We start from the raw sequence: 14012 nt of genomic DNA, 5'->3' as shown, positions 1-14012 counted from the left end.
GAAGGAGAGCAGGAGTCGCTCGGCGTCTGGAAATTGCAAACGCGCATGCGCGGAACTTCATCAGTACCGCGAGACCATCAATGTTACACAGAGATCAGAGACCCACAACCAAGATGGCCGCACCTGAACAGAAGCGATCTGCGCATGTCCATTCCCGACCCAGGGCGGAATCAGCATAGCCGGCGTGACAGTCATGTGTCCTGTCACAAGGTGTAAACAACCCACAACGTCATGGACTATTTAGCGATTATACGCTGCAAATAATATATTAAATCCTCACAAAACAGGGGTCCAGCGGTTTATTAAAGAGCAGTGGCATACACCACCTATATATATTGCCACCTCATCCCGATATTCAACAAGACATTATACTCACGTCCAAGTGGTTCATACATACAGATGACAATCTCTCAAGCCCGCAGTCTTCAACCGGACCTCGATCGGAGACCCCGGGCTTGTGCGGCAGCTGCAGGCACGGATGCCACCTATCAGGGGCCCCAAGCCACAGCTGTCCCAGGGAGAGATGCATCAAAACAACCATTCAATACACATATCTCATGTCACCGCCCCTGATCCGTACACCTGTCAGTCGGGAAAGATCACGCCCAAGATCGTCATCAGACCATGCCCCCTCCCCGGTCCCAGGTCTCAGAAATCTGATCATACAAAATATAGCATTATACAGGGGCGGAGCTAGCGCCGGACAGAGATGGTCGCATAGTTCCCTGCTCTTCCAGGAGGCTCGTTTATAACACCAGCTTACAGCAGCACATTTGGGCAAGAATGGTGAAAATCGGCAACCAGAAGCAAGGTGATCACCCCACTAACCCTAAGGGACAGATTCCTCCTGGAGACATGGAGAAATTCCTCAAGAAAGCGGCAGCAACGGTTGCAGCGAAAGAAACTAAGATGGCGCCGGCAACACAGCCTAAGGCGCCGAAGCGGGCCCCTGCCCTCTCGGAAGATGAGAGCGAAACGGAGGACACCCAGGTCAGTTCTGACCTACCCCTCACTAGGAAATACCTAGATCGTGCCCTGAGCAGGGTTATGGAACCCATCCTCACTGAAATCTCAGCCTTTAGACAAGAGGTACGGCACATAGGGGACAGGGTAGAGACTCTAGAGTTACATCAAACAGCGTCCCTGAACCATCACACAGCAGTATCGGATGCCCTGCGCCGCTGCTCAACCTACCTAAATGAGATGCATAACACTATTGAAGACCAAGAAAACAGAGGGCGCCGGAACAATCTAAGGTTCCGTGGGATACCAGAAGCGGTACTACCTGGAGATATACCGGCGGCTGTCCTAGCTATCTGCAGCTCGCTACTAGGCCCCGACTTCCCGCAAGATGTGGTCATAGAACGGGCTCATAGGGCCCTTCGTCCGAAACCCAAGCCCTCCGACCCACCCAGGGATGTCATCTGTAAATTTCTAAACTTCCCGGTAAAATCCGCCATCTTAGAAGCTGCCCGTAACAACGCTGACCTGTCTTATGAAGACTCCAAGCTGGAAATTTACCAAGATTTGGCACCCTCTACTCTGAAAAAGCGCAGGGCACTCAAACCCCTGACCGACTGGCTCCGGTCCAACAAAGTACCTTACCGATGGTCCTACCCCTTTGGACTTGCGTTCTCCTTTGCTGGGAAAAAAGTTTTTATCACGTCTTTCACAGATCTACAAGCCACCTATGATCTCTTGAAAGTAGACCCTATGCCGATTGAAAATTGGGAACTCTTTCAGGACTTACGTGACCTTCCGGATCTTCCTAAAATGGTTCCATTTGAAGTCCTACGTACCCGAAGTCCTCCAGATCTAAGAAAAGAAGCTTACAGCTTACTCCTAGAAGCCTCTCCCAGGAACATTAAGCAAAACCACAGGAATTTTTGTCTCTATTTTGGCGCAAATGCTTAACCTTCTGTCCTGAGCAGGTTTATTAATGTCATGTTATTAATTTGGCTTAATGTTAGATATGATATCAGTGTTAACATACCAGCTACACCACTCAGGCAGACCCATTCTCCCTGATAATCCATTGACTTCAACTGAGGTGTTGTTCGACCTCCTCTTCGGTCTCCAGACCACTTTCTCCCCCACATGTATGCGGCATACTCAATTATGCTGACTTATTTTTTGTTTGTACCCTTATGTTCTGTTCAATGTTTTTACCCTGTTTTTTCTTCAAGGTATGAGACGCTCAAATTGGCTACAAGCGATTCTTGCAGCATCCTGACTCGCCTAGAGACAAGATTACACATCACCCATTCCCTCTCTTGGAGGAGACACTTCCAGCTTAGAGGTAATCCCACTTACACCTCATCAAATGGCTGATTTACACATTGCTTCTTACAATGTTAAGGGCTTTCACTCCCCTTCTAAAAGGAGCCAAGTCTTTACCATTCTGAGAAAAGCCAAAGTCGAGGTTGTGTTCCTCCAAGAGACACACTACCGTTTTAACCATTACCCCAATATGCAGTTTTCCTATTACTCAGACTGGTTTCACTGTGGGGGCAATTCGTCTGCATCATGTGGGGTCAGTATAGGATTTCATAGAAAGGTCCCATTTAAACTCATTGACCAAATACTTGACCCGGACGGAAGGTTTATCTTGATAAAAGGTTCAATTGGCCAACAAATATACACCTTTGCGAATATATATGTTCCTAATTCCAACCAATCCCAGTGGATAGCTAACATAGTTCCAATTATTACCCCTTTTAAAGAGGGTATCGTGATATTGGGAGGTGATCTGAATGTTGCACTTCTCCCGCAACTAGACGTTTCATCCCATAGATCATCCCTATCTGGCAAATCTCTTAAATCCATCAGGAATAACCTCTGGAGTCTTCATCTGGTTGACTCCTGGCGCTCCCACCACCCCAATGCCCTTGACTACACCTTTTACTCCTCTGCCCACGCCACCTACCACAGGCTAGACTACTTATTTATATCTAAGGAACACCTCCACCTGTGTAGTACAGCTTCGATAGGCTCTATTCACCTATCAGACCATTCCCCTATCATTATTCAAATACTAGCCCCCACAAAAAAAAACTCATGTTTTAGTTGGCGTCTAAACGAGACTCTATTGGGTTCCCAAGATTCAAAAGACCAGATTTCTAAACACCTAGCAGACTATTTCTCCCTAAATAAAGGCTCAGACATTTCTATTAACACTCTTTGGGACGCTCATAAACCGGTCATCAGGGGCCACTTCATAGGCATTGGATCTTATAAAAAGAAACTTCAAGAAAAAGCCATAGATGAAATCCTCAAAAAAATCCAGAGCCTGGAATCTTGCCATAAATCCTCCGCCACTGACTCCCACTTAAAAGAGCTATCAGAAAATAGAGCGAAACTGAAATCCCTTCTATCATCCAAAGCAGCCTAATATTACATGAGCACTAAACACAAGTTCTTTGCTCATGGCGATAAGACCACTAAATTTCTGATGAGCAGGATTAAGGGGAGAAGGTCTTCTAACTACGTCCATCAACTATCTACACCTGATGGTAAACCGATTTTCTCTCTATCTCAGATCACTGAGCAATTTCGGACATATTACAATAACCTTTATAATCTCCCCCCCCTCCCCCCCCGAGACGCCTGAGAAGAGAACATCTGCTATAGGAAACTTCCTGGACTCTTCTGGGATACCCTATCTTTCCCCCGACCAAAAACTAACATTGGAAGCTCCTTTCACCATTACGGAACTTAAAAATGCCTTGTCACAAACACCGTCAGGAAAGAGCCCTGGCCCAGATGGTCTTCCTTTATCATATTATAAAACCTTTCAGGAAATACTCCTCCCCTATCTCCTTGATGTCTGCAATCAATCACTGTTAGGCCACCCCCTATCCAGAGACATGACTATGGCACATATCTCCCTTGTACCAAAAGAAGGGAAGGATCCCAAACAATGCTCTAACTATAGACCCATATCCCTCCTAAACGTAGACCTCAAACTCCTGGCCAAAATGTTAGCTAATAGAGTAGCTATTCTTCTTCCCTCCCTCATACATGGGGATCAGGTTGGCTTTATTCGCACCAGAGAGGGCAAAGATAACACGGCCAGGGTAATCAATACCCTCTGCCACGCCAAAAGGCTTTCTTCCCCACTGCTTCTCCTTAGTACGGATGCGGAGAAAGCATTCGATAGGGTAAATTGGCAATACCTAAAACATGAACAGGCGTCAGCAAGGGTGCAAGTCAATGGAAACCTATCTGTTCCATTCTCAATAAGTAACGGGACTAGACAAGGCTGCCCCCTCTCACCTCTCCTTTTCATTCTAGCACTAGAACCCCTTCTTGCTAACATAAGACTTGACGGGGAGATTTAAGGTCTACGTTTAGGAGGCAGGGAGCAGAAAGTTGCAGCTTTTGCCGACGATGTCCTAATGATGACGATTAACCCCAAAATCTCCCTCCCACAGATTCAAAGTCACCTCAACTGTTTTAGCTTAGCCTCAGACTTTAAAATAAACGCTGGCAAATCCCTGGTACTTTGTATGGGAATTTCCAACTCCACAAAGAACCTTCTGATGGCGGACTCACCATTTAACTGGTCCTCAACAACAATCACATACCTGGGGGTCAAACTGAGTACTAATATACACAACCTCTTTTCTCTTAACTATATTCCTCTCAAGAAGTCCATCTTCGAGGCCATTGACAATTTGGCACGATCCAACCCAACCCTCTCTTGGTTCGGCCGCAAGAATCTCCTTACCTCCCTGATCCTCCCTCGCCATACCTACCTACAACAGGTATTACCTATCCCAGTCCCCAAACAATACTACGATCAAATCTTTAAAAAATTCAGGACATTTATCTGGAATGGTAAGAGAGCGAGACTCCCATTCTCCTTACTCGCCAAGCCTAGACATGCGGGAGGGATTGGGCTGCCTAATCCTGAAATTTATGGTAGGGCTATCCTCCTGACCCGATTGGTTGCTTGGTTGCGTTCCTCAACGCCCTCCCTTTTGGTGGAAATAGAGTTAGATATCTTACAGAAGTCCCCTAAAGCACTGCTGTTTGGCTCTCAAACAGTTTTCCCAGGACAATTCTCTCATTACCCAATAATAAAAGCTACACTAGAGGCTTGGAAATGGCTCTCTTCCTCACACTGCGCTATACCATACCCCTCCCCCTCCTGATGGTGAAGGATATAATTGACACATCCCCCTTACCATTAAAATCTGCGACCTCCCAAGCACTAAAGTCTTCACCTATATACATTAACACCTTGGCTCTTCCTTCGGGTGAATGGTTAGACCCCCAAGCAATAAATACTATCTTAAACCCGCACCCATGCGATATCTTCACCATAACATACCTAAGAACTTACTTGAAACAACATATTAATATAGGAGACTTATCACGACCCATAGTTTTGCTCGAGTCAATTATCTCACTCCAATCCACGCCTAGGAAATTAATATCACTAATTTATAGTAAGTTACGCTTGCCACCTATGCTTGCCAAACCCTCATTCATGAGAAGCTGGGAGAAAGACCTCAATACAGTTTTCTCGTTTAATAGCCTACCCGGTCTCCTTAGCTATCCCCACGGTGCCTCACGCTGCGTTCGAATCCAGGAAAATTGTTAGAAGATCCTTACCAGATGGTACAACACGCCCGACAAAACATCACTTTACTTTGAATCTGCTTCGGACGCATGCTGGAGGCACTGTGGGGAAAAAGGAACTTTCTTTCACATCTGGTGGACTTGTCCCAACATACACAGATGGTGGGTGGAGATTTTTGCTACATCAAATAGGATTTGTGGGTCCTCTATACCGCCTTCTCCGCAGCTCGCCCTTCTATCCCTCCCCCCTGAAGATCAGATGGTAAAACCATCATACATTTTTATGCAAATGTTGATGGCTGCCCGCCTTTTGCTTCCCAAGCATTGGCTTCAAACTCAAGTTCCAACCATGGATGATTGGATCCAAAAAATGGACCAAATCCATAGGTTTGAAGAACTCTCTTCTTGGAAAATGCGATCCCATGATATATTTCTCAAAAAATGGTTCCCCTGGTCGAATTTCAGAAACCCACACTAGAGAGATGAAAGCCCGACCTCTTGCTTTCTGGCCCTTAACCTGCAGACCTTCTCTCCCGGTAGATTTTATCCTTCTTACAATGCTCAAGTCTCTTCCATAACATTGCCCTTAATGTCTATGTGATGTCTATGTGATGTGTTAAAATGTTCAGAATGTATAACTTGGATCCTTGTTACATCATTTGCTCATTCGCATTGTAATCTATCTCTCTACTTTCTGTAGCTGCTTAGGCTTGCGTGCCTATACCTTGACACCATGTAACCCCTTGTTTTTCTTGTTGAAAAAACTAATAAAAAATTTTAAATAAAAAAAAATAAATATAGCATTATACAAATATGTAGACATAATCACTAAAAATTGCAGATCGATCCTGCCTTCATCCAGTATATCCAGAGATAATCCAATTGTAAAGCTTAGTTTCATATTGATCTATGTAAAAAATAATAAAGAAACAATGTTATTGTTCACTATTATTGAATGCTTGCACTTAAATACAGCCCTACTCCCGAGGTAAGTAGAATTTCTCAGAACCCCAATACATATAGGTCACAGGACAAAACAGAAAAAAGGAAGAAAAGGGTCACCCACATTCATGACATACAATACGCAAAAGGATAGGGAAATAAAACAAGACTGAAAGAATCAAATCACCCTAAAATCCACATTGAGCCCCATTGGTTTGAGAGTCTGCAGCTCAAAAATCCAATAGAGCTCTCTTCTCTTGAGACGTGTAGTCCTGTCCCCACCCCGTCTGGGTAAGAGCACTTGTTCTAGAATCCTAAATTTTAAATCACGCTCAATATGCCCTGCTTCTGTGAAGTGCTTAGGCACAGGTAAATCCAATCTCTTCTTTCTGATGGTATATCTGTGCTGATTTAATCTGGTTTTGACATCCCAGGTTGTTTCTCCAACATACCATAGTCCACAAGGACATGATAGTAAATAAACAGCATAGGTTGAGTCACATGTCAGATACTGTTTAATATGCACTGTCTTCCCATTTGTTGGATTAAGGAATGACTCTCCCTTCAACATATATGGGCAGTTCACACACCCGTGACACGGGTAACAGCCCTTCCGAGACGAGCCAAAGTAAGTGGCACAGTCAATCCTGCTAGAACCCACATCAGATCTAACTAGTTTATCACCCAAATTCCGTCTTCTTCGGAACGAACACAGTGGGGGGACCTTAAATTCCTCAACCTTGTCAAAACCACTGGCCAGAATTGACCAGTGTTTCCTGACAATGGACGACACCTGTGGACTACTATTACAATAATCAGTAACCAGAGGTATTCTAGATATAGACTTTTTAGATCTTGCCAGGTCACCATCTCTCATCCTCACTTTTGTCTTCTGGATGCTATCTGCAACGAGCTTGTTGGGGATTCTTCTACATATATAACTTATTGGATCAAGTCCGTGATCTACCCAAGGGATTGCACCTCTGCAAGTTGTGTGCTGCTCATCTTTTTCTTTTTTCTATATATATATATATATATATATATATATATATATATATATATAGTGATGAAAAACGGACAGCACTCCAAGTAAAAAGCAATGGTGTTTATTCACCCATGTGGATGGCAACGTTTCAGCTCATACAAGAGCCTTTTTCAAGCGTGTATATGTGTGTGTGTGTGTGTTGCCTTTCCCTGTTATTTGTCATTAGGCCTGAGGCCTCCTGTTCGTCCTTCCCTTTGGAAGAACAGGTAGACTCAGGGTCCTATAGGGTGAGATAGGATTCTAGGTATCCGGTGTATGAACTTGTCTACCTTTGGGGCCTGTTCATACTGGTAGTCTGTCAGGACTGGAGTTAGGGTTTTCTCTAGGAGGTGTCCATCTTCCTTCCCTAGTTTCCAGGCCTTATTCCGGTATCCCCTTTCCCTCCTATGCTCCGTGTGGTATTTTACTCCCACACACGAGAATGACTAAGAAATTGTGGGGCTCCAATCAGTTACCATGACAGTGTGGGGCCTGCTGAAGCTTTCCATGGTTGTCATAGTAACCTCCCTGGTAAGCTGTGCATGGGACACAGCTCAGCAGGGTGTGCGTTAGAATCCCATTTACCATGATAGATTTCTATTAGGGTGACTGGGACAAGTGATCAAAAGATTCCAGGTTCTAGTCCCCTAAGGGGCTAAAAATAAAAAAAAATAAAAAAAAAATATTTAAAGTTTAACTAATCCCCTTTCCCAAAAGTAATAAAACAAAATAAAAAATAAGAACTATACAATTTTGGTAATGCCATAATCATGTTGAGCTGGCAACATGAGGTAAACATGTGCATATTTTTTGTGATTTTTGTTTTTCGTGGTATCGAATGGTATCAACTATCACAATATTTATTCTTACTATTCAAATCAAAATTTTGGTATTGTGACAACTCTTATCTCCAGACAGTTCAAGTGTTAGTGGGGTTGCAAAAATAGCAATACTAGTGTACAACGTGTGTTTTACAACCCAGAGGGTACCATTTTAATTCTCTGAGTGAAAACACCTGAATTAGTAGTCCAAAATCTTGGACAGGGCATCTCCAGACTGTTCAAGTGTTGGTGAGGTTTGCAAAAATAGCAATATAAGCAGAGGCATAGCTAAATGCTCATGGGCCCTGGTTCAAGAGTTCAGCTTGGGCCCCCTACCCTCAGTGCTTTGTGGCAAGAGGTGGGGGTGCACCTAGCCTTTCTGCTGCCTGAGGTGTAAATTGAAATGGCACCCCATTCCAAATTCTCAACCTAACCCCTTGTTTCCAGCCCTATTGTTAAAGACATACTTGGAAAACAGTACATACAGCGCTACAAAACATACAGAGTAATACAGCACCACATACCTCTTATATTCAGTGATGTCTTCTCTGATGTAGATGTTCTCTTTCCTCATCTTCTGCATTTGGACCAAACTACCATGATTTCTTTCATCCATCTCTTGTCTCTGCAAAGACAGACATCTTAGTTTTCTATTTTTCCATTATCCTCCCACCTTCTGAACAGCCTATCCTGTCAATACTGTGCCCGCTGTGCTCCCCAATACTATACTGCATAAACAGTCCCCCTGAAAATACTACTACCACACAGATAGTGTACCCTTTCATAATTATTGGCACACAGTGTCCTAAATATAACTGCGAACAGCAAATAGTGTTGCTGACACTAATAGTGTCATAAACATAATGTACCTCAAAAATAATTGTGCTAAGCTGATATTGTGCCAGGGTGCCCCCACAATAATAGTGCTCCCCAAAGTCCCACTAATAGTAATAATTTTCTGCCAGAGTGCACTTAGTGTTAACAGTGCTCCCATTAGTAATAATGCCCCCATTATTCCCATACTAGTAATTATTTTCCCCATGGTCCCACAGTAGTAATAATTCTCTTTATAATGTATTCCAGTACAAAAATACCCCTTATAATGTCTGCCAATATAAAGAAAATACCCGCTTATAATGCAGGCTAGTAGAAAAAAAAATGCCCCTTATGTGCCAGTACAAAAAATACTGCCTCACAATGTGCGCCAGTACAAAAAAATCTCCCCTTATAATGTGTCCTAGTACGAAAAATACCCCTTTATACTGTGTGCAAGTGCAAGAAATGTTCCATTATAATGCGTGCCAGTGCAAAAATTACCCTTATAATGTGCGCCAGTACAAAAATGCCTCTTCTGTGTTCCAATACAAAAAATGCCCACTTTTTTGTGCCAGTACAAAAATACCACCAGTGCCCCCAGTAGAGCCAATGTCCCCATAGTGCATAGTTCTCCCCATAATGTGAACAGTACAAAAATATGTCCCCATAGTGCTCCTCTCCGCCCACCCCCGACATATTGGCCCAACAGCATGGTGCCAAATAAAAAATAATAATAACATATACTTCCCTCCATGCAGTTTTCAGCAATGCCGTGCAGGCCTCTTCTGGCCAATTTCCTGAGCTGCCCGACTCAGGCAGCACAATGATGATTATGTGATTGCGCTGCTTTTGCTGACCTCTGATAGGCTACAGGCACTAGGCTCCCATGCCTGCCACAGCATTTAACTGTATACATAATTGGCAGTGAACCACTGGCAAGGGGGGCTCTGTGACCCCCCTATCCCAATTGTATCAGCCTGGCTCTCCCACTAGACACTTATCCGTCTCTTCCACCTTCTCTTTCATGGACACCCTACTGTCTCCAACAGCAGCATGGCACACTCCCACTCCTCCTCCTTTTCATCACATGTATCAACTCAAGCGTTTCCATGCGGTGTTGGAGCTGATTGGCCTAGGTGAAAGTAGCCACACAGGCAAGCAGTTGCTAAAGTACATCAAGCAGCAAACATCCCATTGGCTGTCACCCCATCAACTCCAACTGGGCAAGATGGTCATCAACAATGGCCGCAACATAGTGGTCACTCTGATCCTGGGGAAAATTACACATGCTCTCTGCATGGCTGATTAATCTACTCGTGCAGTGCTTTTTAAAAAACGACACTAGCTTACTCAAGGTGCTTGTAATGTCCAGGAGACTGTCCTGACTGTCACAATATTCCAACTCAATTCAACATTGTACATGCTAGAGCCGTGAATGATTTGTCATGCACCAGACCGCCTCTGCTGGGAATTTTGAGGTCAGGCAGTGGCAGCTTGTTTCACACTTTTTTTATTTATTTTTCTGTTTTGAGATCCAGCAGAGGATTCCAAAACTGGAAAAAAAAATTCCATTTAGTCCTAATGCATTCTGAATGGAAAGAAATCCGTTCACGATGCCTTCCGTTCTGTCAGCATTCCGTTTTGTGACCAAACACAAAACCGCTGCAAGCTACGATTTTGTGTCCGGTCATAAAAACGGAACAAACCGGATCCGTCACTAAAAACAATGTAAATCAATTGTATCCTAAAAAACCTGATCCGTCACCGATTGACTTGCAATGTATTAATGGAACGGATGCATACCGATGTGCAAAATCAAAGTGGATCCGTTTAATTCTGGATTTGAGATCCTCTGCCTTATCCGAGATGCCTATTGGGTGCTGAAGCCCTTCAAAGAGGCCACAAAGTTTGTCAAAATATTTACAGTATCTTATAACAGACGCTGACACTCATGCAGCAGGGGATGAGAGGAGAAAAGGAACAGCTAACGCATCTTGGTTTCCACCCTGTAGCTGTTGGGGACCCACAAGGAACAAACTCCCATGGAGTAGGAAAAGGATGAGGAAGAAGAGCTGCCACTGGAGGAGAAGGGAGGAGGAGTTAGAGGTGGAGGATGATGGTGAAACTCAATTGTCTCAGTGGGGGCTGAGCCAGAAAGGACTGGCTCCTTGGGCACACCGGCCAGAATGGAGAACTGTATGCTTGCTTGCTTGCGCACTGACAATTGTATCATTCACATCAATCACTCTCATGATTACTGGATAGCCATGCTTTTAGACCCTTGCTATCAAAGCAAAATGGGGAAATGTTTTCCTTTCTCTGAAAGGGAGGCCAAATTACATTATTACCAGTAAACTCTGTGTATCCAGTTTGTTGCAGCTTTCAGCGAGCAGACATCTGCCACCAGAGTGTCTGAAAGGGAGGCCCCTCTCCACCTCCCACCACCATGAGCAGAAGAAAATGCGGCAGCAGCCAGTTCAATCATGATGAAACAGTTTTTTTTTTTTAATAAAGATGTTTATTAGTATTGTGTCATGATCATAAAAAGATATCAATACAGTATCATCCATCATACAATAAAGATTACATTTCCATAATCTTCTATATTATGCATTTTAGGTGACATATCTCAGTTCAGAGCTGACAACACAATACTATGCATTTTTTATATTTTTTTTTTCCCTCCCCCCCCCATGTAATCCAACAAATAATAACAGATCAAAGTATATCTGACAAGGGTAAACACATCTCTCTGAGCGCCAACTTGTTCGTCATCACCATTAATACACTTTTCCTGATACCCCTTTGTCTCCTCTTACTTGTCCTGTCTTATATCTCTACCGATCACATACTTTAAGCCTACCTAGCCGTCCTTTGATGTCTTCCTGCAGGTACCAAGCTGTTAGGGCGAACGGTCTCATGATTCTAACTGATTCTGCCTCCTCCATGAAGTTTAACATGAATTTTTTCCATGTCCTGTACAATTTTTTCCCAGCCGCTTCCTTTCTACCTATTGCTTCTAGCCACTCCAAGTGTAGCATATGCCTCAGACGTCTCAAAAATTCTGCCTTTGATGGTACCTCTGATTTAAGCCATGCCGACAACAGACATCTCTTTGCTTCCAGAACTATCCTATGTCCCATTGCCGTGAGGCCTTTATTCTGCCCATTATCATTTTCACCTTCATTAGACTCCCCCTGTTTTCTTGCATGCAGCATTACTATTTGGATGTCGAGTTCCTCTTTAGAATTACTGCCATTTCGTAAGATCGTTCTCACCATATTCCAATAATCTTCTAATTTTGTGCAGCTCCACAGCCCATGTAGCAGATCAGTTTTGGGGGTGGAACATCTCGGACATGCCACTATCCTATCTGGTTTTGCGCTATTGAATGGCATGTCAAAACCATATAAGGCACAGTGTATAATTTTAAAGTGCGTCTCCCTCATTGTTTCATTCATCACTGACCTGTGTAAAGCTGCTATACCATTTCTCACGATTGGGTAAACCTCCTCCAGATCCAATTTGTTCCCCCATCTCCCGAACACTCCCTTGGCAAAAGTGTCTTCCCATTGGCTCCGCAGACTACTATACAAAAGCGATATGGATTGTCTGTTACCAGAGGTAATGAGTGTATCAAATTTATTCCTGCTCCATTCACCACCCATATTGGTAGCCAGGCTCTTACAATAGTGTTTGACTTGTAGATATGGGAACAAATCAGATCCCGACAGCCCCCACTTATCTATTAGTTCCTGTAGAGTCGCCCATCTATTCTCCTGAATATGGAACAAATCGCCTACCGTCTTCACACCCTTGACTTTCCACCCCCGGAACGACCTCTCCGACTGCCCTGGCTTAAAGGCTGGATTATTGTGCAAAGGAAGGTGTTTCGAGACCTGATACGGCAATCTATATACCCTTCTAAGATTTTTCCACGCTATAATGGAATCCCGTAGTATTAATGAACATCTGGCTAGGCGTGGCAACTGAGATAGTTTGGTATGAGCCAAAGCCTTTAGATCCCATGGTGCCGCCAACTGCTTTTCCAACCTTAAATTAGAGTAATGGGAAGTCTCATTGAACCAGTCCAATAGGTGTCTACTTAAACAGGCCAAATTATATCCCCTAATGTCAGGCACATTTAGCCCTCCAAATTCCCTTCGCAGTTTCAGCTTCCTCAATGAGACCCTTGGTTTTTTACCATTCCAAATGAATTTTATAAAACATCCCTCCAAATTCCTCACATCTATGTGTCTTAGGAGTACTGGTATGGTCTGGAGTGGGTACATCAATTTGGATACTGCTAGCATTTTGATTAAATGGCATCTCCCCATTAGAGATAATGGTAGATTCTGCCATCTGACTAAATCATCCTTAATTTTGTTGAGCAAAGGTGGGTAATTTAATTGATAGATGGAATGTGGCGTCCGTCCAATCTTTATACCTAAGTATTTGATTTGGGATTTTATCAAGGAGCCCACTATGCCCGTATTTTTATCTACCTCCAACCTGCTTTTTTGGCCTATCGGTAGAAGTTCACATTTGGACATGTTCACTTTGTATCCAGAATATTTCCCGAAACTCTCCAATGCTTTAAAGATATTATCTATTTGTCCCTGTGGTTTTGACATAAATAAAATAATATCGTCGGCAAACAATGCCGCTTTCACTTGCGACTTTCCGACTTTAATCCCTTCAAATAGGTCAGACTTGCATAGCTCTCTAGCCAGTGGCTCTAATGCCAGATTAAATAACAATGGGGAAAGAGGGCACCCCTGCCGAGTCCCCTTTTGTAAGTCGAATGGTTTGGATAAGTGGCC

The sequence above is a fragment of the Bufo bufo genome, chromosome 5, assembly GCF_905171765.1.
Source record: "Bufo bufo chromosome 5, aBufBuf1.1, whole genome shotgun sequence".
NCBI classification, from domain to species: Eukaryota; Metazoa; Chordata; class Amphibia; order Anura; family Bufonidae; genus Bufo; species Bufo bufo.
Note: the sequence above shows the minus strand (reverse complement) of the source record.